This window comes from Numida meleagris, chromosome 4, assembly GCF_002078875.1.
Source record: "Numida meleagris isolate 19003 breed g44 Domestic line chromosome 4, NumMel1.0, whole genome shotgun sequence".
Classification (NCBI taxonomy): Eukaryota; Metazoa; Chordata; class Aves; order Galliformes; family Numididae; genus Numida; species Numida meleagris.
In genome coordinates, this window is record NC_034412.1 from 25,642,586 (window position 1) to 25,665,238 (window position 22,653).

Below are 22,653 nucleotides of genomic sequence, written 5' to 3' on the forward strand. Positions count from 1 at the left end.
AGTATTCATGCTGTCCTACATCTTACTAATGTCTGTGCAGTCTGAATCACTGGTAAAAAATATGCACTGTGGAGAATAAAGTAAATCTACATATTAGACTTCAGAACACTACTACCTCGCTATTCACCCTCTCAACCTTCTCTGTGCATTATATTCCAATTTTCTTTTGGCTGCTGCAGTCTTCTCTGTTGTCTCTATGAGTAATGCATTGATTTCTCCCGTTAGATCAATTATTGCATCAGTAAAAGAGGATATGAGTGTGTGCATCCAATAGGAGCTGGCGACTCCGAGTTTTCTGTCAATACAGGACAGAAGCAGGTGGTTTCCTGTAAGAGGCAGGAGCTGCTATAAGAGTTTACAAAATAATTAAGATCTGTGCTCCTCACAGTGCTAGCTGCAAAAGGCAAGCCAATGTACAGTTGAGCTCTCTGTGGACACAGCAGACATGCACCTGATAACAGGAATTTTTGCCAGCATTGCAATTTGGTTTCCTTGTACTCAGGAAGTTTCCTTGTACTCACAGCTGCATTATCACTACATTGAGCACATGCTCTCTGGTAGCAGCTACTTCTGGTTCTTTCTTTCAGGTGCATCCAAGTAGGACGAGTCATTATTTCAGCCTCTGTGCTGCCAAACTGCTATGTTTAGTATAGATTTGCTATGACTTACTCTGTGTTTCCTGCTTTTAAGAAATATGCTGAACTCCATGGCTGTGCAAATACTTTGAAAAATCCTTGCATAATTTGTTTAGAACTCCCCAGTAAGTCTTTTGTAGACCTATACAGTTCTGTAACTATTCTTGTTTGTCATTTTTCCAGATCTGTAGTGGGATTTCTTTTTCTTTTTTCTTTTTTCTTTTTTTTTTTTTTTTTTGGTGGCTGTGGTGGCACTGGCAATTATGTTTAAAACCATCATCAAGGCTGGTGACTGCAACAGCAACCAGCTGATTGCCCTTGGTAGATATTAATGTAGAGCCAGTGAACTTTATAAATGCAGCTGCATCAAAGAACCTCACTTTCTGCCAAGTTGTATAAGACAATATTAAATACAAGATATTAAAAAATAGATCTGTCATTCTTTTTTCTTCCCATCTTTAGCTTTATCTGGTTTTATCAAGGATTAGCAAAATGTGAATCTGGAAGGTATTGAATATTCTCTGTTGTTAAGCTCTGAGAGGATTCCTTCTCAGAATACCTCATAATTTTTCTACAACCTATAAAGCCTACATAAAATTATAAATTTTCTTTGGTAATCTTTGATTTTAACTGAAAAGTAAGATAAACATATACATTAAATTGGTTGTCTGATGGAGTTTAATGGAAAAAGCAGACTACAAAGCTTGCTTTGGATCAGCTAACATAGGCATCCTGAATATTTCTAAACAGTTGTCTACTTGCTTTCTTTTTTTGAGAATTTTGTCTTGATCCAGACTGGATATTGCATATTCACTGGACTATTTTGAACAGTGGAGCTGATTTAGAAATTCTTGCTTTTTTGGAAAAAAAAAAAATCAAAATTGGTTCCTATCCCCCTCAGCTACTTATTAATTCTTTCTATTCTTGAAGTCTTACATGGATAAGCTGCTAAGAGTATTCATATTGCATGTTTTAATTCTGTTTCTTGACAGTAAAATTATACACAATTAATATCTTGGAAAATGCAGTGTATATCTCATAGGTGAGTTAATTGTACAAACAAAAGAGAAATGGGAAGCGGGAGTCAATTCCTTCTAAGAATATTTCGTATAAAAGCTGCACCCTGCTATTTGGACTTGTGATCTAGAAACTAAGTCCCATTTTTTATTTTTTCTTATGCTACTTTTTTAGAACTCCTGTGAGTTAGTGTTTTTAGTAGATTTTTACTTGTGTTCCCATTTTACAGTTTTCTTCTTCAAAGCATGCTTCAGGCTTTAGTAGGCACATGTTGCATTTCATGGTAATAGCACTTCTTAACAAATTCCAAGTATTTCTTTCACCATTATCCTCTGCAGTAAGGCTATTAGAAAATAGGTAGCATTTGTAGTAAACTGTTCCAGGTAAACATATGAGTGTGAAAAGTACTGCATGTTTATCTCTGGTGTGACCCTAAAGAGCTACAATAGAAAGAACGCTTTACTACATACAGTGTTTGACAATGTTAGTTTTCTTATCCAAACAGCTCTTTCAGCTCAGTATATAACTACAAGTCTGAGTAAATAGTTTAGATGCATGAGGTCACTGGAAAGGAATGACTGTATTTATTTGTGTTGAAACAAAGCTAAATACATAAATGGCTAAGTTTTGCATCCTCCCTTGTTAGCATCACATTAAGTAGATCTCACAGAATCAGAATAAATGGGGAAAAGAAAGCTCTTTTCCTTCTAAGAAATATAGAAATAGAATCTGCAGGAAGAAACCAAGTTTCTGTTAGAAGATGTGGTGTAGTTGTGCTGACGCGTTGCTGGCAAAAAAAACAGGGAGCACAAAGGGGGGCAGGGGGCATAGTAAATGTTTTCTGCTTTCTAACCTGGTTTAAAATTAGGGTTATCCAGAGGGAGCAGGGCACGATGGTGAACCAGAACTGTTCGTCTTCATTCACCATCAGAAAAGTCAAATGAGACATGTTTGTTTGGAGGAGATCTGTCCAACTGAGTGATTAAGTTTCTAGGAAATTCAAATGCTTTCCCTGACTTCTTAGAGGGAAGGAAAATATTTTTACACTGACAAAAATTTAAGCTTGAAAGGTTTCAATTTTGGTTTAGTAGAAATGTGGAACCTAGTTCCAATTTTATGGGGATATATATAGTTGTTCTGATTTTGCTGCAATTATATTCTCTTTATGTAAATGATTTTATATAATATGACAACTTGAGATTGATTCCATAGTTCAATCTCACAAGTGTAGAATTGTGTCAGTGTGATTTGGCAAATGCTGGATATATCCAGTATGTAATCTAGCTGTTGATCTATGCTTGCTTTAGCTCCCCTGGTAGTATAGGTAGGTACACAGAAATCCATGCAGCTGTACTGTTGTGCCATTAAATGAGCGTCATATCCCATAGGAACAGTACCTGAAATAATAACTTGATAGCTTACCGTTCATCCTGAAGGTACTGGAGTAAATGTTATAGTCTAAAGAACTGCTCTGTTAGGTTTTATAGAATCGCAGAATCCTCAGAGTTGGAAGGGACCTTTAAAGGTCATCTAGTCCAACTCCCCTGGGACATGCACAGCTAGATCAGGTTGCCCAGGGCCTGATACAGCCTTGCCTTGAAAGTACCCAGGGAGAGGGCATCCACCACTTCTCTGGGCAACCTGTTCCACTGCCTCACCACCCTCACTGTAAAAGACTTTTTCCATATATCCAACCTAAATCTACCCTCTTTAAGCATTAAGCTATTTCCCTGTATTCTGTCACCACAGACCCTTCTAAAGAGTCTGTCCCTTCTTCTGTTTATGGGGATGTGGGATTTTTCTGCTTAAAGTAACCTGCAGGACACCAAGGTCATCTACATTTAAAAAAAAAAAAAAAGGAAAACAGCTGCCTGTATATAATGCCAGGTCTTTTGGACATCAGGGACTCAGAATTAAGAAATGCCAAAACTAAGGTGTGTGTATGTGCATGGAGGATCAAGACTTTACAACTACATTTGTGTATAAAGGATATTGTTTTGAGTTACATAAGAATGCAGTACCAGGGTTAGTCTTAAGGCCATACATAGGGTGAAAGATGTGTTGCTTTCTCTTGTGCTTCTAAGTCTCAAGTTAGCATGAGCCGTGGGGCATAGCAGTCAGTACCTGATCAGTTCCTTTGTGGTTAGATGGCATCTTGGCACAGGTTTTCCTGGAGGTTTGCGATGCCTGTAAGGTAGAATCAGATCCCATGCGACAAAAGAAGGTGCCTAGCATGTTCTGAGGAGCTCAGCCTTGAATTCTATTTAAGGAATTAAGTTTGTGACAGGGGAAACTGTATGTTCAGTCTGATACTGATTAAGCAGTAACATAGTGAAAGCTCCTGTGAGACAAGTCAGTTCTGTTGGAAAAAAGTTCACGTACCTTGCCAAGAAATGCATCAGTTCATTTTCCTCCTTCTTTTGAAGTTCTGAATTATGCGTGTTACTGCAGTCTGAGTCTCCACTCAGGTCCAAAAGATAAACTGCAAGAGTATATGAATGTTGAAAGTCTGAACTTACATAAATGTGAACTGTTCAGGAAGCAACAAACATAGCAAAATTCAAACCTAGTTCTTAATCTGCATTGAGCCCTCCTTGAACTGCTCTGACTAGCTAGTTTATTTTTCACCAGCAAGACAGTACAGATAAATCCATGTGTATTGGTGTGGGTTCCTGAGAAAAGCACTTGGAGAAATTTCCTCAGGTGAAAGATGCAGCTGGAAGCAAGCTTGACGTTATTGACCAGTGGAATGGCTGGTCAGTATAGGAACATAACTCTTAAGCTGAGTTGCTTTTTTCTTAGTAGACAGTACAATAGTGATTCTCTTTTCTATTGCTGTGCCATCTGTTTTTTTAATACTTTGTCAGTGACTGATGTACAGCTGTCCTCTCAGCCCCTCATTTATTCCTAGTGCTCTGCCAGCATTCGTTTAAAAATGGTGTTCACCTGCTGATAACAAACTATCTGAAGTCTGTCAGCACTGTAGTGAGACTTTAAGCTATGTACTCTTGCACAATTCAGTCCTTCCCTATTTTTATTTCATGCTATTATTTTCAGTTACTCCTCATACCTTCTTTTCTGGGTGTTTTTTTTTACACACAGAGTCCTCAACCTGACTTTGTGGAAACATGTTTTTAGACATGGAAACATCAAGACATGAAAGGACATTGTAAGGACTGCGCAGTAGAAGAAAGCTGAAGACAACTTTTTACAGTCAGCAAACTTGGTAGTAAAGTTGGAGAAAATCCCCAAAGAGAATGTAACAGTAAGGGTGATGGGAAGCAAAGTAGAGAAGGAAGCTTATAGGAGAGGGAGGTGCCCTGCATCAAAAAGATTTATTACGAAAGAAAAGTAAAAACAAGAACATGGACTGCAAGTATGAAGGGGAATTTGTTGTCAGTCTGCTGTGCAGTTCTGCGCTCATCTGTTTTCTTTGCATTATGAATCTTTTCCACTCAAACAAGTTGAAAAATGAAGTATTTTTTTTAAAATTTAATTTATCAAAATTAAATTGTATTGGACATTTCACGGCAGTTCTGAAATTGTTAATATGATTTTCAGCACTAACAATTTTTTAATTTTGTTTCGGAAAGGAGCATAGAAAAAAAGACAGCTTTTTAAATGGTATCAGCTACAAGCACTTCTTAAAGTCTGACTCTCCTGATCTCTCCTGTATTGAGGACTCCACATCTGGACACAATACTCCAGGTGAAGTCTCACCAGTACAGGGTAGAGGAGCAGGATCACCTCCCTCAACCTCATAGAATTGCTCAGGTTGGAAAAGACCTTAAAGATCATCAAGTCCAACCGCAATCTAACCATATTACTCTAACTCTAACAACCCACCGCTAAATCATGTCCCTGAGCACCACATCCAAACAGTTTTTAAACACATTCAGGGATGGTGACTCAACCACCTCCCTGGGGAGCCTGTCCTGTGCCTAACAACCCTTTCTGTAAAAACGTTTTTCCTGATATCCTACCTCATCCTCCCCTGGCGCAACTTGAGGCCATTTCCCCTTGTCCTGTCACCTGTCACCAGTGAGAAGAGACCAACCCTGCTCTCGCTGGGATCACCTTTCAGGTATTTGAAGAGAGCAATAAGGTCTCCCCTCAGCTTCCTCTTTCCCAGACTAAACAGCCCCAGTTCCTTTAGTCTCTCTTCATAGGGCATATTGTCCAAGGCCTTCACAAGCCTTATTGCCCTTCTTTGGACCTGCTCCAACACCTCAATGTCCCTTCTGTACTGAGGTGCCCAAAACTGAACACAGTGCTTGAGGTGGGGCCTCACCAATGCCAAGTACAGGGGCAGGATTACTTCCCCAGTCCTGCTTATCACACCATTCATGATACAAGCCAGGATGCCACTGGTCTTCTCAGCCACCTGGGCGCACTGCTGGCTCATATTCAGCTGACTGTCCATCAGCACACCAAGGTCCCTTCCTGTCAGGCACCTTTCCAGCCACTCCTCCCAACCCTGTCTGGTTGCCTGGGGTTGTTGTGACCAAAGTGCAGGACCTGACACTTGGCCCTATTGAAGCTCATACAGTTTACCTTGGCTCATCGTTCCAGTCTATCCAGGTCCCTCTGTAGAGCCTTTCTACCCTCCGGCAGATCAACACACGCTCCCAACTTGGTGTCATCTGCAAACTTACTGAGGGTGCACTCAATCCCCTTATCAAGATCATTAATAAAAATGTTGAATAGAAGCGGCCCCAGTACCAAGCCCCGGAGGACACCACTCGTGACTGGCTGCCAACTGGATTTAACTCCATTGACCACAACTCTTTGGACTTGGCCATCCATCCAGTGTTTCACCCAGCAGAGCATATGCCCATCCAAAGCATGGACAGCCAGCTTCTCCACAGGGATGCTGTGGGGGACAGTGTCAAAGGCTCTACTGAAGTCCAGGTAGACCACATCGACAGCCTTACCTTCATCCACTAAGCAGGTCACCTTGTCATAGAACAAAATCAGGTTTGTCAGACGGATCTACCATTCATAAACCCATGCTGACTGGACCTGATCCCCTGGTTGACTATTAATTGATCCGTGATGTCTCCTGAGATTATCTTTTCCATAACCTTCCCTGGCACTGAAGTGAGACTGGTCGGTCTGTCTCTACCAGGATCATCTTTCCGGCCCTTTTTGAAGATGGGAATCACATGCACAATCCACGATGAGATGGTTTTGGACCTGCTCCGGAAGCTGGACACTCACAAGTCCATGGGGCCAGATGGACTGCACTGTAGAGTGCTGAGGGAGTTAGCAGATGTGGTTGCCAGGCCGCTCTCCATCATCTTTCAACAGACCTTGCGCTTGGATTTATTGAACCTCTTGAAGTTCTCCTGAGCCCACTGTCTTTCTGGATGGCATCCTGTCCCTCATATGTGTTGACCACATTTCACAGCTTGATGTCATCAGTTAAATAACGTACCATCAGTTTTTCTGTGTAGAACTGGTACTAGCACCAGTGTATACAATCGAGGAGATGACTCTGCAGGAAGGCATAGATGTATGAGGTAGACTCTACTTCTGTATATTGTTGCAATGGCCTCAGGTTGCACCAGAGAAGGTTAAGAGTGTGCATCAGGAAGACATTCTCCATGAAAAGGGAGGTCAGGCATTGGGATGGGCTGCCCAGGGAGGTGGTGGAGTCCCATCCCTGGAAGTGTTTTAAGGGATGTGTGGATATGGTGCTTAGGGTCATGATTTAGCAGTGGACTTGTAGTATTAGGCGATGATTGGAGCTGATGATCTTGAAGGTCTTTTCCATAGCAAATGACTCTGTGATTCTATATGCCGGCCCATTTCCTACAACCTGCAAGATTATACTTTTCTGGAAAGAAAAGTAGTAGAAGAAAAAGCCTAAATTTGTGTTTTTACAATTTCATAAGATATAAAGTACGTTTATTAGCAGTAGCCAAATTCTTCTTAACTGTTAATTTTAAAAAAAAGTTCTGTGTTCTCTGCAGTCAATTTGCTCACGTGTCCCCTACCCCCCTGAAGCCTAGCTACATAGCAGTCTTGCTCAGGGCTGTTCTTTCTGTTGGAACTGCAACTCTAACTACTTACAGTGAGACTGGACATAGCAGGGAGTGGGATTTTGGGTTGTGGTGTTATTTGCTTTTGGTTTTGAAGTGTCCTTTGCTTTCTGTTTTGTAGAGTGCCTCTTGTATCTGGAGTGGATTAGAACTGTAGTACTTGGCTGCTGAATGTGTATCCAATGGAATTTGCTGGTACTGGTTCTTGAAATCTGTTAATTGAAAAGAATAATGGATAATGAAGAATCCAGGAAGGTAAAAGATTTTTGAAGTTTGTTATTGTGTAGGGAAACAGTGAGTGATTTAGCATAAACTGAAACACTTAGGGAAAAGCCTTAAGAGCAGAGTTCATCTTAAAAAATTTATGACTTCAGCCACACAGAGGAATAAGAAGAAATTGATGTATAGTACAAAAACTGCACTAGACTTACACACTTAGAGATTTGGTCCCACCTGAAGTCTGTTTAATGTAGTTCAGTCATGGTGACCTAATGCTTAGTCCTTCTACACCACAAAGTAAGTTGCAGATCTGTAGAGGAACAGTTGTTTAGAAAAAAATAAATATATAGATGTCTGGAAAATCATTTTATTCTGTACTTAATATATACAAAACCATCAGATGAAAGGCTTTTAAGTCAGAAATATCAGAGATTATACTACTTTTATCTATTTAAAACTGAAAACAACCAAATAATCTGTTGCTATGCAACATTGTACAAGTAAGTTAAGAGCTGGCAGAAGTAATTAATACAAAAGATGTGACTAAGCATGCTATGTATGAGGCCTGTCCTGAACCCCTTTAACTCTTGTAAAACACAAATTTAATAGGGGAATTGATTATTCAATGCATGTTTGGGCAACGCTTAATAATTGGTCCTGGAAATTCCTTTTGCTAATGAGTTTTATGCCAGTAGATGTAGTTGTCTCTTTATTTTACTATCTCCTGTACTTTAGGACATAATGAACATGCCTAAGTAATGCCAACAAATCAGATTATTCAACTGCTAAGTTCTCTTTGTGATCCTTTCTTCTCCATTATGGCTTACATGATCACAGTATGTCTAATTCAAGATTTTACATTTGTAAACAAACATAAGGCGAATAAGAGAGGGGAAATATTGCAGTCTTCAATAATACAGCCCAGAGGCAAGGGAAATAAGCATGGAATAAAGCAGGCTTTACAGTACAAAGCCACTAATGATAATTGTTTCTGTATAAATAGCAGAAGGTGGGTTAATAGAGGGATCACAAGGTAACTGTGGGGACAGCTGCTTAATTATTGTTAAATGGATTGAAGAGTCTAAGGTACAGAAGGGTTCGAATACTTTCAATAGCTTTTTTTTTAATATATTTTTTTAAGGTAATAGGAGTAAGAAGGTTACTATCCAAGTAAAGTACTCCTACCATATGTGTAGAATAAAGAGAGAAAAAGGGATTTTTATGGTTTCCCATTTAAAAACAGTCTTACAGATTAGGCTACCAGAGTTCTTACACTGACTGTAAATGCTTGGCACAAAGCACAGCTAAGTGAATGACTATCAGAACATAATTTCAGTATGTGCTGTTAATTGTGAGTAAGTATGCCTGAGAGCAGCTCAAAACTTATTTTTCACTAGTATTAATAAGAACTTACAGAATATAGTAATACAAACATCACCAGAAAAAAAAAAAAAAGCAGTTTCCTAGGATGAGAAGGTTTCCATGGCATTGGTACTGGAAATGCAGCGCTTCCTCTTTTCCCTTCATCCTCCTGTTTGGCTGGTAACATCAAGTTCCAGGGTACTCTCTGTCAGCCCAGTGAAATGTTTATTCCATGGGTCTTGTAGTCAACTAATGTGGTAGTTGAACTTAGGAACTCTATCTCGTATTCTTATGATTATACTGCCATTAGTCATGTACTACCCAACTGTAAATGACTTGCAGTGAAAGCAGTAGATGATCATGTTAAGCAAACATAGGAGCGTGTTCACATTTTCTGTGGGCAGTTGTCTGCAGCAAAAAGGAGAGTATGAGGTGCTTCCACAGCACCAGCATTTTGAATTGCCACAGCCAAATCTGCCAAAGATTCTGTCTGAGACCTGAATCTCATGAAAAATTACTCTTTCACTCTCCAACTGTTTCTTTATAGCAGTATTAGTACTGAGAAAGTCATTTGATACCTTAATCTCTTTTCTGTGCTTATGCCTAAAAACAGCTGAAATTTTGTATAGCCTTCCACATCTAATAAAATGAGAGATTAAAATTGTCATACTAATTCTGACATTACCTTTTTTTTTTTTTGCATATATTACTTTGCTTAATATCTTATAATCTGAATGCAAAAAAAATATAAACTGTTGTTCAAATGGGAGGAAAAGTTCTGGGCTATAACTTTAGGTACTTACTTATAAAATCTTTGGGCTTCTTCCCTGCTGAACTAAAGAGGAATTCTACAGTTGTCTGTTAATGAAACAGGACTAGATTTTTAGATCATCCTACAAAGCATTGAGGCTCTATTAAAGAAATGTACTTTCACAGAAGAGTTGAAGAAAAAGCTGCCAGTCTAACTTATTCCATATAACCAAGAGGGTGATTAAATGTTCCAAATATGCAGAAGTCAAATATCCCATTTCTGCTTTAAAATCTTTTCCTTTTATAGGCTGTGGGTTATACTCCCTGCTTTGAAAACCTGTGCTGTTTAGGAACAAGAATTTATTTACAGTTTTAAAAACTTGCAACTAATCTTGGATGAATAGTCTAAATTAACCTTTGGCAGAGCACTTGTAACTTCTAAGCCAACGCAAAACTGCATTTTGCATTAGTTCAGGAATATTGGGCACTTTGAGGGGTTAAGAATAAAATATTTTCCATGATTCATATCTCTTTTAGCTTGAAAAGTCAACAACTCGATTTCAACGTAGCCAAAAGAGGTTTTCAGTCCAAAACGTCTCATTGCTTGCAATTAATTTGGGTTCTTGCAGCTAGGGTTTTGTATCACAATGCATTAATGCATGAAAGCAGCTGCACGATGAGTAGTGCCACATGTTTAAACTAAAAATAATCTGTGTACATTGTTGCTGCACAAACAGTTGTACATTTTGGTAACTGAAGATAATCTGTGTGTTAAAACAGCAGAGATGCAGATGGCAGAATCGGATGGGTAGTGGTAGAAATGTGAGGGTAATGCTTGTGTGTGCCACCTCATGCCACCTAACCGTGGCCGGACTGTTCTGTCTTGGCAGGGATAGTGAACCCATGTGAACCCATGGAAACTGCAACTAAACTTTTTGTAATTAAATATTCTTAAGCAAATGGAAACAACTTTTATTTTCCCTGAAACAAAGAGTTCAGAACAGAGATTGCTGACATGGAGCTGAGTTGAGGGGTGGAAGCTGTACTAGTTTAGAATTAATTCTGTCTTGCAGACATATCTATAGGAGAGGAAAAAAGACAACTGAAAATTGTATGCTTTCCAACTTGCTAAGCTCCAAATCTTTCTTCCATTTACAGACCAGTGTTTTGTGGCCCTGCTGAAGAGTTGGTGCCTTTCAGAAAAAAAAAAAAAAAAACAACTTCCAGAAAAATTAATTCTGATCCTCATCTTGCTAAGGTACGTGTAATCTTTGTGTCTCAAAAGCCCTCGCTTCTACTTCCAGTTTTGCACTTTAGGCTCTAGTTTACTTTAGGACTGAAAGCATACAGAGGAAAGCTTAAAGATTGTTTTTTTTTTTCTTCTTTTCCATTTGTTCTTTTTCTAAAACAGTTCTGGCCTACAGTACTTACCATGTACATTATTGGCTGTCCAGTGCAATGCTGCAGTCCACTAGAGCCTGGGTCTTTCTTATGCTGGAAACCCTGGAGTCTGGCTTTTCAGTACATAGGCAGCTATGCTTCCAGTCAAGCATCTTAAATTAATTTGCAACTGGAAATGATGAGGCCCCATTCCTGCAGGTAAGTCTGATCTCATTTGACAGGCTCCATGTGGTGGTTGAGTACTAAGTGAAACCTGTACAGTATGTGCTCTATCCAGACACAGTAACAGAATGGCAACATGGTTGAAAGTTAAAGAAGGAGGAGATCATTTCAAATGGATTATTGTCATGGATCTGTTTATAAACTAGATGGTTATAGCCATTTACCTGTCATTAGGTAAACTTCTAATAATATTTTCAATAGTTGTCTGCTCTTTGATCTGTCAAGTTATACAGGTTAATGAGAACATGTTATCATGCAGATAGATATACTTGCTGGTTGGCTCTCTTCCTAAATGACACAGCTCTACTTATGACTGTAGAAAGAGGGGCTGGAATGCTGTAGTTGAGGCCACACAGAAAAAGCAAAAGAGATTTAGGAAGATGCTTTGCTCCCCATTAAGAAGACGATAAGAGAGGAAGTTTTTCAGTCCAGAGCATTAGATTTAAAGAGATTGATCTGTGATTATAGAAACTGGCTGTTCCTTATCAAAGAGACAATGTAAAAGGATATATACTTTCTGTTCAGGATTATAGATGAAAATGCTTATTAAATCCTAAAGGTGAAGAATTTAGCTATTGACTAATTATTTGAGCTAAAAAGAGTTGGTGGTATTTGAGTACTTTTTTTCCTCCTTATTTTGAACATTTTTTGTGTCTTTGTCCATTTTCACCTATTTACTTATTGGGAGAGACAACAGTAATACATGCCGATGCAATGTACAGTGCCTTACACACTATATTGGCAGACAAGTAGATGCAGCTCTGGCATCTCATCTGTGCATTGGGGATCTATAATGACAGTTTAAAAAAAAAAACTGTGCTGGAATTTTTTTTTTGTTCCTACTTTTGCCAAGATCATCTTGCTTATATGTTCTTTGTGACAGGATTTTCAGTAACAACAGTATGAAGATGTATCATCCTCTACCTTGCATTTTAACTAGTAAGCTGATTTATTTTTCTTTAAATGGGCTATTTGGAAATGCTGTTGTTTGTTCAAACGTCTTCCCTTTTCCAGAGTAGTGCCATAGGTGTGTGTGTGTGTAAACAAAAAGGCCAGAATGCAAAGAACTGTTGTAAAGTGAAGCTAGCGGAAAAAAAGATGTGCTCATCTCATATAGTATTGAAGATTTGAGTTCCGACTCTCTTTACTATAGTTTCTTTTTTTTAGACTGGTCTTAATGCACCATTTGACATAGAAATGTAAATTCTCTGGTTTCTCCAATTTTTATTTATTTTGGGGAGGCTTAAAGACCTCGTGCAGACAGCATCTCCGTACCTCTCATTCTTAAACTTAATTATTTTCCCACACTTATATCATGCAATACAAAATAAAGATTACTCAACAATATGAGAATGGTTCCTTAGGTGTTTTTTAAGAATATAAGTTATAATCCATTGACAACTAATACTGTGCTTCAAAGCATAACTTCAGACCTCTGTACAGCACAGGTAACTGAAATGAAATCCAAACCTTTAGTTTTCAAAACAGTGACATACTATAGTCAGCTAATGAGCTGTCCTCATTATTTCTTTGCATCTAATCCTTCTGTTCTCTTAGACTTGGGCGTCTCTTTTTCACAACCCAGAATGTTCTCTTCTTAGATTATCCTCAAAATTATTTCTGAAGGGAGAATTAAAGTCTGTTCTTTAACTGCATTTTGCCTAGGCTGCCCGTCCAGCAGGTGTGTGAATTTCTTCCTAAGCCTGAAGTTACGGAATCAAAAGGCCACAAGCAGTCCTGGAAAAAGGGAACTCTGCCCCTTTGTCTGTTGCGAAGCTGCACCAGTCTGCTGGGTGGAAAAAATGTATTGTTCAGTAAACCCAAGGGGGACATCAGAAGGTATGGGACAATTTACTATCCTAGTTGTTGTCATCTGTCTGGGATGGGCAATAGCTGCCTCTGATTGTCATATCCCAAACTATCCCAGCATTTTATTTTAAAGAGAGACTGAAGTAATATATTTACTGTTGGGAGCAGAAATTGAAAACAAGGACTTACACCACTACCCTTCCTGGATGACAATTCAGTGATTCATTGCTTGCTGTTTCTCAGGCTGTATGCATCTAACATTCCGTTTCAAAGGCACTGTCACAAAAAGTAGAAAGAAAATAGCCTCCCCCATCCTGATTTTTGTCCAACACTGACTGTGGTCTGTTTGCAGACACTGGTTAAACTTTCAGGGTGTTAGATTCAGGGAAAACTTGTTTGTGAAACCCAAGTCACGTCATCTGTGGAATAATCAGACAGTTTGCAGCTCAGTGTAGCTCTGCTTCCGGCAGTGCTCAGTTGTGGAACATGTTTGGTCATCATATCAGCCTTGTTAGTGAACGTGCAGGTGTATGTTGACCCCTGCCTGCTTAAACACAGTAGTAAGATTAGTTACTGTTTTTACATCTCTGCTGTTTTTACTCCTTTGAACTTTAATGTCTCTGTTGTAAGTAATTTGCAATTTAGCATCTGTTCTTTTTCTTTTCTCCTATATTGGGAAAGGCAGTCCTTAGCAAAATGAGTTGCATCTGGAAGCATTCGAAGGCCAAAATTCAGACAAAAACCTTTAAAGGGAAGGTCCAAGGACTGCAGTATTTCAGGTTCCAGGATAAGTTTTGGAAAATTTCAGTTTGGGATTCCATTTCATTAATTCATTCTCACATTAGGCACCTAAATCTTGTTTTTCACTTTTCTTTTGAACAAGCAAATATTTTTTTAAGTATTTTCATTTAAGTTTTCAATCCAAATTTCTGCTATTGCACTTACCTGTGAAATTGAACGCATTTTGTAACAGTGTAAATCAACTCCTTAGGAATAAAAAGAAATGCCTTCTTAGATAGAGTCTCAGCATGCTATATCCAAGGTTAGCACAAAAATGTCTTAGTACCTATCATTTCAAGGGCACAAAGAAATTATATCTTCAAAACTCCGTCTCAGCTGCTGTCTATTTTGTTTCCTTTTTCAGCTTAACCTATAAAAGTGATTACTGTGAACCAGTAGTGTCTAATGAGTAAATCTGACAAAAATAGCTTTCTAGACTTGGTAAAGAAAAATAAACAAAAAGTTCCTTTGAGTGGTGCAGGAAATATTTTTAATGTTTCAATTGTATTAGTACATGTAAGTACATACTTGCTTATTGGTATGTTAATAGTGAACTGCAATGCAATGATTTTGTGTGTTTGAAAATTGTTTAGGGGTAGTTATCTTGTCCAGTTGAGATAAGGCAGAGATGTATTCCTCATGCAACTAGACGTGTTGGCCTTCTGCAGGCATACTCTGCTATGCAAGTATAAGAAATATTAAGGTATAACATAAATATATGTGTATTATCAAATATCAAATAAAATTTGCATATGAACATAGCATGCCTCATCTGCTAGCCATTTTTCTATTAAAAAAAAAAGAGAGAACCAAGGATAGAATTTGCAGCTTTCTGTTTCTCAGCTTTTTGAACAGCATCTTGTTTGGGCTGACGCCTTGTGCATTCAGTTTCCAAAAGCAAACTTTATATGTATGTGTAAAAGATGGTTTCAACTCACAGAAGTTCAGTTGGCTAGTACTTTTTCCTTAAATTTAGTTGATTTTTGTCTTTGTGATCTTTGCTAATGTACCAGGAAAACTATATTTCTGAGAGCATGGATATAAGGAACTATAAAATCCTTCTTTGTCCATTGTATTATCTTGCAATATAATGGTAACGTGCTCAGTATTCACTTGGCCCAGAATTTGAACTCTTAGAGATCAACATTCCTCATTTACAGGCAGGACTCACCTGTTAGAAAGACTCCTTAACATATGGGTGTAACCAGAGTTCTAACAGAGTACCTATTTATTTTAATGAATTGTTACTGTTACTTTCAAGGACTGAACATCTGAGGGTTGAAGTGAGCAGTTGTGATCCCAAAACCAAAATCCACAAGAAAAGAATGGACTGAGTGATCAGAGAGAGGCCCCCCAGAAAACTGTGAGTGCAGCCCAGCATCCTGTGCAGAAAGAAAGCACTTCAAGCACATTCAAGTGCACTACAATCTCCTGAGGGGATTAGAACAAGTGGTACTGGAACAACAGAGACAAATAATGCACGTATCAAAGTAAGTAGTTACACTGTGTACTGAAGTATTAAAAATATAACACAAAGAATAAGAAATGGAAGACCGTTCAAACCACTGTTGTCAATACCAAAAATACCTACTTCAGGAAAGTGGAAGAGAAAAGGATATAGAAAGCAGTAAATGTAAGGAAAGATGAAGGAGGCTGAAGCTTGGGGTTAAAAGGCTCAGAACTTTTTTTTTTTAATGTTTACTAAATGATGGAATACTGTGTGATCCACTTATGAATAGGAGCTGAAGTTTTTATCTACACTTAGATAAGGCATGCTTAAATAAATAAATGCTGTTGTTGGCTGTCTAGAAATGCTACCTGGGGCTCTGAATTTGACCAAGTAGTAGGAAAAACTAGAAATCTAAAGCATGAGCAAGTGTGACTCAAGTACTGTGTCAAAAGGGTAGCAGGATAAAGCAACTGTTAGTTTCCCTTTGGATTTGGAAAAGCATTTGAAGTAGTAAAATGAAGTAGATAGCTAGCTAGTCTTATTAAAACAGCAACAATAAATGACCTTTTCCCAAGCAAGGCAAAGTAATGATACTGATTTGGACTTGACAGCAGGAAAAGAATCTTTCTCCCTGTTTGGCTAGCCTTCCCCCATTTAGGTACTTTAAATATTGCTGGGCTCCTCCAATTTTTTTTCCATTCCTAGGGAAGCCAATTTGGAGAGAAGGGTCCTGCTCTATGCATTACAATGTCAGGACTCAAGTGCACAGTAAATTATGGTTCAGGATTTGCCAGTACTGTAAGATTTTGATGGAGAAAATCCTATATAAAAATTTTCCTATGCTCAGGAGACTTATTACTAGCTGCCTTATCAAATCCAGCCTCAGTAATGGGCCACACAGGAAATGTAATCTCTATGACTGTTGGGCAGTGGAACATAGGCAAGATCCTTTACAAAAATGAAGTATTATTTTCAGACAATAATTGCTCAGACATTGTGTTTGAGCACCAGTAAGTTAAATAAGCAATATACGATGTCAGTTTTATACTATTTCAGCCTTTAAAAAAAAAAAATCACTCTAGGAGAAAAAAAAACTTATTTTCTGCAAAAAGAAACCTGTTAATCTTTAAAAAAGCAGTAAATGGCAGAATGGCAGACATTTCTAACATGTTGGTGTTGGGGGAGGGAGGGAAGGAGTCTAGGGACAGGAAGGGTGTCTAGCTGCTGTGCTAAACCTTAGTCTTTTAGAATGTGACTGTTTTATTATGAATTGAGGCATACAGGCTGCTGTTAACTCTTGGTCTTCAAATTTTCAGTGAACACCTATTCTCCATTTCTTTTTTTTACTCCCAGCTTTGTTGACAAATTTCTGTCTTACCTTTGTTGCTGTTCTTCACTCACTTAGATGCTTTCCTTTACTTGCAACGCTAGATGTTCAGTGCTGTGCGACTTTTTTTTGAATGAATTAGCTGTTGAGAAAAGAACGATGTATACACTGACTGAGCCCTTTTTTTCTTTTTTAAAGGGAAGCAAGGCAGAGTTGTAAAATCTGAAAAAGAAGAGCAAAGGAGTGAGATCCTCTGTCCAGTTGTTAACTGTCCCAAGAGTGAGTACTAAGTGAAATGAGCTAGCTAAGTCTCAGACATGAATACATTTGCTAAGTCACTGGCTGCAGGAATATTGCTTAGGGCTTGTCCATACAGCATCATTATGCAGTTTGTGATCCATCTTAAAGATGATAATCAGTGGCGTGACTGCTTAGACTAACAAATACATATAGAGAACAATTGGGAACAGAGCACAAGTTTTCCAAATAAATACCCAAGTGTTCTTCCCTGAGAAACTTTATTCCTTATTACAGTAGGAAGCTAATGCCGTTTTGGAGCCTTCTTTTGCCACCTCATCTCTTAACAATGACTTCTCTTTCAAATCACCCATAACTGTTTTAAATGAAAACAGATACCAAACATTAGAGACAGCCTGTAGTTGTTTTTTTTTCTTTTTTTTTTTTTTTTTTAAAAAGTCATCTTTTGTGTTTCAGTGGTATGTAATTAATATATGGAACACCACCAAAAAAGGCAACCAGGAAAGTCAAAAGTTAACCACACTGCTAGGATTCATACTGACCCAAATTCCTAGAAGGTTCATCACACACTGGACAAATATAAGTAGCCATATCTGGTAAGATGTCATGGTTTTATGATTTTCGGTTATTGGTACTCCACATCATAACATCATGTAGTGAATGTACCTGTTCCTCAGAAGAGAAGGACTACTACAGTCCCCACGGTACTTTGCTCCTCTGTTACCATTTCCAGCCGGAGGGAAAAGATAAAAGCTCGCAGTATAAAAACTTGCAGATCACGAGACCTCGTCCCTTTTTCCGCCGTCTCTCGTCTTGGCAGCACCTCGCTCTCCAGCCGTCTTATCGTCGGTAGTAGAGTAAGGCCTACCTTGATTTTGGGACATTCTCTCTCTCTGTATTGGATTTATTAGCTTAAATTGTAATTATATTGTATTATAGTGTGTTGTTTTGCATTCCGATATTTTATTTAGTAAATTAGTTTGTTTCTCCTCAGATTGTTGCCGCTGTTCTTTGCTCTCAGGGCCATCTCCCTACCCTTTTCCCCTTTCCCCTTTTCCCGGGACGTGGGCCCTTGGGTCCCCCGTCCCCTTTGTCACGGAAATCGGGCCTAACACCCGTAAACCGTTGACATAAGAACATTGTACTTATAGTGTAGATAAGTTTATCCCAGGTCTGAAGTTCTGTTTCCACTTAGTACGCTCTGCAAAGCTAGGAAAAAAATAAATAGATAGGACCGAGTTAGCATGAAAAGAAAAAGTTACTTGGCGGTAGGAATGACGACTTTTGTCAGGTCGCCCGTGCTTTAAGCCATTGAAATTGGTGTCTCTGAGGATGATATAAATTAGTCCTCCTCCATATTTAGACATCAGTATAATGTCAGTCAGGTGCAGATTTCTGCCTCTTTCCTTACTAACCTACACTGACAAAGGCAATGCTTTGAATAAGTGTAACAATTATTCTATTAGCTGCAATATCTAATATAATAAATATGCATTCCTCTTGATAATTCTATCTACGTAATACTTACTACTGAATATTAAAGTCTTCTGTGCTATTTTGGGATATGCACCTATGATTGAAGTGATGCTAAAGTTTGTAAAATCAATTTCTGTTTTGTTCATGCAGAAGTATATGGATCAGAAAAACAGTTTGGAGTCAAAAACCTAGGTGAGCACAAAATAATTGTTTTTCATCACTGGTAGAGTCTTTCTATATATCATTCTATATTAAATGCTTAGTGAAGTAGTTTAATTAAACATAAAAATCACAAATGCCAGTTGCCTTACAATGTAGGTCTGGTAGAACAATTTGAAAGTCGCAAGCAAAACGCACCTTAAGAAGCCTGGGCACTGAAACAGATGGTTGCATCCCAGGCTGCCCTGTAGCCCTCTGTGGCAGGATAACTGTAACAGTAGAGGTATATGCACTGGTGTGTAAGTGTGAATGTATGATTGTGTGTATCTGTAAATGTGTGTATGAGTGTAAGAGTGCATGTGTGTATAAGTGTGTGCACGTGTATTTAAGTGGGGGTGTGTGCATAAGCAGGAGTGTGTGTAATGGTGTGTGCGTGTGCATATGTATAAGTGTATGTGCAAGTGCATTTGTGTGCAGCTGTGTTCCTGCAAATTTAAGAATGTGCGTGCAAGTGTGTGTGTCTAATTGTGAGTATGTGTTTGTGTGTGTGTAAGTGCACCTGCATGTGTGTATATATAGTACTACTATATAGTAGTGTGTGTGTGTATACTATATATATACTACAATAAATATAGTAGTATGTGTGGTGGGTGTGTACATAGATATATACACATATTATCGATATATAGATACACACCTACACCAGTCCAGGTGCTTGCTCTGTTCCCATTTGCTGTTGACAGATTACAAAAGAGGAAAAAAAAAAAAACAGCATTTCATTCTGAAGTCCTTCGTGTAAATGTAGTCCATCCATTTTTAGAACTAATGATAGATACCTAAATATACTGCAAACACAAGCTTGGCTTCATATTAACTTCATTCTCATTATTTTACTGAACCACGTGATAAATTTGTGTAGGAGTAGGTGAGATGAAGGTCTGACCTTTACGTAACTTTCTACTTCACTGGTTTTTATATAAAAAAAAAAAAACAAACAAAACCCATGCTAACCGGGTGTTAGGAGTCTCCAAGACAAACTACCTGCAGCCATAATTACTGCAGGCATTATATAATAATTACCATCAACCAACTAGCATGGCACGCAGCATTTCTTTCATCATTTAATTACGGATCTTAGCTATATGTACGCACAAGTCTGGGTAATAGTACAAAACACAAAGCAAAGTATTATTTTGTTTTAAAATAAAGCCAAGTTAGTCAGCAGAACCTATACATAGTATTTTAGATATTGAAATGCAAGCACATTATTGGCTTTGGTTTACATAGTTATCTTCCCAAAAAACAGGTAGAATATGGAAAAAGAAGATGAACAGCTTGGTGAGTGACAAGCACTCCTTTGGGAGTATTTTTTAATCCCATGTCAGCTTAACATTAGGAATGCAGACCAGGATCCATCTGTCTTTGCTCCTACTAGCATTTTTCTCACTGGCTATAAACATTTGTATGTGTTTACTGGCTCTATATTGTATAACAACTCACTTATTTGACTTGTCATTAAAATGAGCTTTTTTTCTTCCTCTCTATGAAGTGGGAGATCATTATAAATAAGATAAACAATGTGAAAATGTATTCTGCTTACTTAAAAAAAAAAGTCCTGAATGCAATATCAAATCCTTTTTCTTCCAGAATAATTATGAATTAAAAATACCATCACAAGTCTACCTGTAGACAAGCTGGGAGGGACTGGTTCACAATCACATCATCAGAACAGAACTGTTTCCATGAAACATTTTAACTTCCAGTTAGGGCATTCAGTGAGGAGAACAGCGTGGCTCTCTGTGTCAAGGTAAGAACCTCTTACATTACCTAAGCGTGCTTCATGATAGGTGAAGATCAAGGACATAGGAAAATAATTTGACTGTGGGAAAAGAGTGACCTCCATCAAGGAGTCTGAAAATGAAATACAAATGTCTATAATCTCTCTGAAACCAGTAACATAATAAATTAGACATATGAGACAATTAGAATTGTTTCCAGTTTTCTTGCTAGCAGCCTCCCTCAAAATAACATTAAGAAAGAATGTGGAAGAAGATCAAATAAAATTTCAATGCAGGCATTTGTTTTCAAATGCTGAGATATATATGCTTCTCTCACCTCTCATCAGAAAACACGTGGAGAACTGGTTTTCATGCAAGCAGATAAAAAGAACTACACCTAGTTATTTAGTGTATGTACATACGCTGTATAGTTATTACTCATTACATTTCTGTCTCTCACTCTCTTCATCCCCTTAGAAAAATACCTTCCCACTACATCAACATGCATCAGACAGAATTGTAAACATTTTACTGTTATTCTCATAGTGAAAAAATGCATTCAAATTCATTAGCTTTTAACAAAAAGAATGGTTTGTCTTTCCTGTTCTTTCCTTGGCCATTTGCTGTTTTGGTTGTTGTTTTTGGCTACAGATAGAGACATTGAATGTTCATTTCAAATCACATGACAGAACAGGTTTTGGTGACAGGAGCCTGAGTGCTCAAACTGCATTTGATGACAAGAGTGAACCTCTGAAGTTTCTGTTGCAGTGCCAGTTTAGTGTCTTCCTGCACAGTTCCCCTGCTGGCAGAAGAAAAGGGCAGGACGCAGTATCAGCAGCCTTAGGGGTTTTCTCTTCTAGAGCAACTGCTGGTTGGGCAGGTGTGAGCAGGCAAGTAGCAGTGACTTCCAGGGCTAGAAAAAGAGATTGAAGCATAGCACAGAAAATGTATTTGGTGCCAGACACATCCAGGCAAGGAAGATGGAAACACATCAAACAAAGCCTGATACCTCACCCACATAACCAGCTTCTGCTCAGATCCTTCTGATTTTGAATTACTGGATTCTTAGTCTTTGAATTCACAGTTAATTTTCTGATAGGCTGAACTAGTTCCATGGAAGTTGTACCTTTCTGGGAGGTATAGGCAGAGGCTAGAACAGACCAGTTCACTGCTCCCGCAGCACTAAGGATGCACTGGGTTAATGGTTACCACATGCACATACAAATACCAGGATCTATTTCCATCATCACCTCAAAATATTGGAAAAAAAGGGATCTGATTTAGAGTCTCTTACAGCACAACTCTTAAGCTGTTTCCAGATCTGTGAAAGACCTTGTGAAGAAGAGTAAAAGAAGCTGCATCTACCCTATCTTACAGAATAGCTTAAAGTTGTGTTCCTGAGTACTGCTGAACACTAAGAGCACACATCCCTTCCACCACACACAAGACCTGTAGCCGTATGCATTTTCTAAACATAGAATCGTAAATCCATTTAGATTTTATTCTGGTGCTTGTGAAAGCGTTAGAATAGTCAGCTCTTATCTGAGCTTCTGCACTCACCTGCAGCTCTATCCTAAGGGAACGTCTTAGTTTGCAAAAGTCTCAGTTTCAGAATTTCTTCCCTATTAAGAAATCAGCCAAACACCAGACAGCTAAGCCAAGCTACTGCATTTTGACGAGACTCTCGTAATAGATTTTTGAATGCTGTTAAGCAGTAACTTCAGATCACAATTACTCCTGGGACTCAATGAAGTGCATTATTAATAGTCTGATAGAACATAGGGAGTGCTACAGTCCCTTGCTCACTGTCTGTGAAGGGCCTTTACACCATGGATGGAAAACAAAGTCACAGAAGCCTTTGATATCCTTCCAATAAAGCTTTACCTCATTCAAAGCCTCATAAATTCTGTTATTTGAAAATCAACAGAACATACCCACATACCCACATAGCTTTCAGAAGAGGAGG

General features: G+C 38.4%; 2 long non-coding RNA genes across 21 annotated transcripts in view; one reads left to right on the forward strand and one right to left on the reverse strand.

Moving 5' to 3' along the window:
* LOC110397308 overlaps positions 1 to 22,653 on the forward strand; it is a 297,352-nt gene that overhangs the window by 212,363 nt on the left and 62,336 nt on the right. For 6 of the 15 annotated variants that reach the window (XR_002437684.1, XR_002437685.1, XR_002437679.1 and 3 more), the window contains 10 exons: positions 4,755 to 4,878; positions 7,818 to 7,951; positions 11,186 to 11,285; positions 11,439 to 11,626; positions 12,534 to 12,589; positions 13,316 to 13,489; positions 15,501 to 15,729; positions 17,215 to 17,295; positions 17,731 to 17,870; positions 18,901 to 20,716. This is a non-coding gene — a long non-coding RNA (uncharacterized LOC110397308). Of the gene's footprint in view, positions 1 to 4,754; positions 4,879 to 7,817; positions 7,952 to 11,185; positions 11,286 to 11,438; positions 11,627 to 12,533; positions 12,590 to 13,315; positions 13,490 to 15,500; positions 15,730 to 17,214; positions 17,296 to 17,730; positions 17,871 to 17,951; positions 18,012 to 18,900; positions 20,717 to 22,653 lie in introns of those variants that run through there. The other 9 variants (XR_002437682.1, XR_002437683.1, XR_002437692.1 and 6 more) reach the window with 5 other exon arrangements.
* LOC110397309 overlaps positions 856 to 22,653 on the reverse strand; it is a 66,843-nt gene continuing 45,045 nt past the window's right edge. For 2 of the 6 annotated variants that reach the window (XR_002437698.1, XR_002437697.1), the window contains 4 exons: positions 17,068 to 17,238; positions 8,150 to 8,225; positions 7,728 to 7,908; positions 856 to 4,134 (listed from right to left, as the gene is read on the reverse strand). This is a non-coding gene — a long non-coding RNA (uncharacterized LOC110397309). Of the gene's footprint in view, positions 4,135 to 6,862; positions 7,492 to 7,727; positions 7,909 to 8,149; positions 8,226 to 17,067; positions 17,739 to 17,940; positions 18,004 to 22,653 lie in introns of those variants that run through there. The other 4 variants (XR_002437699.1, XR_002437695.1, XR_002437694.1 and 1 more) reach the window with 4 other exon arrangements.